Here is a 3,409-nt window from a genome sequence, read left to right as displayed (position 1 = left end):
TTACATGGGCTTGCTCCTACCTATCTCTCTGATTTGGTCCTGCCGTACATACCTACACGTACGCTACGGTCACAAGACGCAGGCCTCCCAATTGTCCCTAGAATTTGTAAGCAAACAGCTGGAGGCAGGGCTTTCTCCTATATAGCTCCATTTTTATGGAATGGTCTGCCTACCCATGTAATAAATAATATAATAATAATATATCCCATTTAGCAGACGCTTTTGTCCAAAGCGACTTACAAGTCGGCTGGGGCCACTACTTTTACATATGGGTGGTTCCAGCGGGAATCGAACCCACAACGCTTGGCGTTTCAAGCGCCATGCTCTACCGACTGAGCCACACAGGACCCTGTAAGAGACGCAAACTCGGTCTCAACCTTTAAGTCTTTACTGAAGACTCATCTCTTCAGTAGGTCATATGATTGAGTGTCGTCTGGCCCAGGAGTGGGAAGGTGAACAGAAAGGCTCTGGAGCAATGAACCGCCCTTGCTGTCACTGCCTGGCTGGTTCCCCTCTTTCCACTGGGATTCTCTGCCTCTAACCCTATTATAGGGGCTGAGTCACTGGCTTACTGGGGCTCTTTCATACCGTCCCTGTGAGGGGTGCATCACTTGAGTGGGTTGAGTCATTGTTGTGATCTTCCTGTCTGGGTTGGCGCCCCCTCCCCCCTTTGGGTTGTGCCGTGGCGGAGATCTTTGTGGGCTATACTCGGCCTTGTCTCAGGATGGTAAGGTAGTGGTTGAAGATATCCCTCTAGTGGTGTGGGGGCTGTGCTTTGGCAAAGTGGGAGGGGTTATATCCTTCCTGCTTGGCCCTGTCCGGAGGTGTCCTCGGATGGGGCCACAGTGTCTCCTGACCCCTCCTGTCTCAGCCTCCAATATTTATGCTGCAGTAGTTTATGTGTCGGGGGGCAAGGGTCAGTTTGTTATATCTGGAGTATTTCTCCTGTCCTATTCGGTGTCCTGTGTGAATTTAAGTGTGCTCTCTCTAATTCTCTCTTTCTTGCTCTCTCTCAGAGGACCTGAGCCCTAGGACCATGCCTCAGGACTACCTGACATGATGACTCCTTGCTGTCCCCAGTCCACCTGGCCGTGCTGCTGCTCCAGTTTCAACTGTTCTGCCTTATTATTATTGGACCATGCTGGTCATTTATGAACATTTGAACATATTGGCCATGTTCTGTTATAATCTCCACCCGGCACAACCAGAAGAGGACTGGCCACCCCACAAAGCCTGGTTCCTCTCTAGGTTTCTTCCTGGGTTTTGGCCTTTCTAGGGAGTTTTTCCCAACCACCGTGCTTCTACACCTGCATTGCTTGCTGTTTGGAGTTTTAGGCTGGGTTTCTGTACAGCACTTTGAGATATCAGCTGATGTACGAATGACATTTGATTTGATTTGATTTTGATTTGAACCGAGTCCTTTGAAGAATGTATCTGGTGGTAAATTAGATACGTTGTAGTAACGTGGTTGTATGGTAGAGAGGATACTCTGTCTGTTCTTTCCTAGCCCGCATTTTCAGCTGCTGTTGCTAACTCAACGGCTAGGAGGTACCACTTCTGTAGTGAATAAGAGTTCAAAGTTCATACCATTCGCAACCAAAGCTCACGCTGAGGTTGACTTAGTTCTGTAGTTAACATGTTAGTCCTTTTAACGCAGAGACTGCAGACCTCACGTGCTTGGAACAGGAGGTTACATTTTCATCAAGGCTTTATATAGTGGAGCCAGAAGGGTGTGTTTGAAAAGTTTTATAACCTATGTCTCTTCACAAGTGCAGGCCACTCATTGAGCAGAGCCCTAAGCTTATGAAAACCCAAATCTCTCATTTGGAAGCTAAAATTACATTTAATCTCTTCACCAATAATTGAACAACAATTCCATGTGAATCCGATAACTACAATGTGCAGACTTTCCACTGTAGAGTTTATGTCATCCTATCATTGATGAGAATGTCTCAGATGACAACCGAACTGACATCATATTCATTAAGTACCACCGCATATGTTCAATTGGTCGGATTAACAGAATATAGTTAATTTCCCCCCACCTTCTGATGTTCCCAGAATCGATCGATCTATCTATCTGTCTTTCCCTCTTTATTTCCATATCTTGATCTTTCAAACAATGTAACATCTATCTATCTGTCTGTCTCTCAATCTCCTTTCTTTCCCTCTATATTTCCATATATTGATCTTTCAAACAATGTAACATCTTCAACTTTCAGTTTTTTATTTAATTTTGTATTTATAATTTGAAGGGGTGTCCACATACTTTGTATTTACAGTGCCTTCGGAAAGTATTACAGTTTTTCTCAGTCGCTTTGGTGCATTTTTCACATCATCCCTAACATGTGCAAAACAATAAGTGCATTTCTCAGAACAATTTGTACAAACTGCAATATAAAATAGATATGTTTCTAAAGCTAGTCAGTCACTAAAAATCCTTAGTACATCTCTCAAAAGTAAATATTCATGCCAATGATCATGTCAGTGTCATCAGAATGATAAGTCATCGAGTCATTGTTCACGAACAAGGTCGTCAAAATGTTTAGGCATGTTGTCAATGTAACTCTGTACTTTGACAGTATTACCTGATGTAAACTTAGGCTACAGTTTGAATGACAGTTACTGTATTGAAAATGCACAAGGCTGCACTTCTATAGCATATATCAATTTCAACAGTACTATTTACATATTACTGTATGTGGGTTTTTGATTGAAAGAGACTGGACAACCCAAGGGGCACAAAGGGGAAAAAATGAAATTAGAAAGAAACACAGGAAACCACCCCTAAGGCACAACTTTGCCCGCAGCACTGTTGTGCTGTCTCTACACATCCAGACGTTTCTGTCTGTCGGCCCACATATTTTCATCCACATCACACCGGATATTTTCCCTTCCAATGCAACGTGGAAAGAATCTTTTGGAATGCCTTATCCATCCTCTGCATGCGTCTACTGTGAAGTCCTCACATGCTGCATCCATTGCAGCCAGCTGGGTCATCTATGTGTGTGGCTGACGATCGTACACCTTCCACCTCCATGCTGAAAATAACTCCTCAATTGGGTTAAGGAATGGTGAATAAGGTGGGAGGAATTCTATGAGCATCCTCGGGTGGGTCACAAACCATTGCCTTACGATGTTTGATCGTTGGAAACTCACATTATCACAAATGACCACATACTTTGGCAAATCCCCTCTAAACAGACCCCTCTCATCATCGTGGATGAGAGCCCTGTAGAGAGTCTCTAAAAAGTTGAGAAGATGCTGGGGGTTGTATGGCTCTATAAGGGGGATATGGGTTAAGACACCATGCTCCGAAATAGCAGCACACATGGTGATATTTCCTCCCCGTTGGCCTGACAAATCCACAGTAGCTCTGTGACCGATGATATTGCGACCCCGCCTTCTG

The 3,409-nt window shown here is 44.2% G+C and overlaps 1 non-coding gene across 1 annotated transcript; it reads right to left on the bottom strand.

The window, feature by feature from the left end:
• Window positions 1–273: 273 nt before the first annotated feature.
• trnas-uga (transfer RNA serine (anticodon UGA)) lies at window positions 274–349 on the bottom strand. Its single transcript has one exon. It is a non-coding gene; the product is annotated as a tRNA-Ser (tRNA).
• Between the last annotated feature and the right edge of the window lie 3,060 nt (window positions 350–3,409).

This window comes from Oncorhynchus masou, chromosome 15 (genome assembly GCF_036934945.1).
Source record: "Oncorhynchus masou masou isolate Uvic2021 chromosome 15, UVic_Omas_1.1, whole genome shotgun sequence".
Lineage (NCBI taxonomy): Eukaryota > Metazoa > Chordata > Actinopteri > Salmoniformes > Salmonidae > Oncorhynchus > Oncorhynchus masou.
Note: the sequence above shows the minus strand (reverse complement) of the source record. Positions and strands in the feature narration are given on the sequence as shown.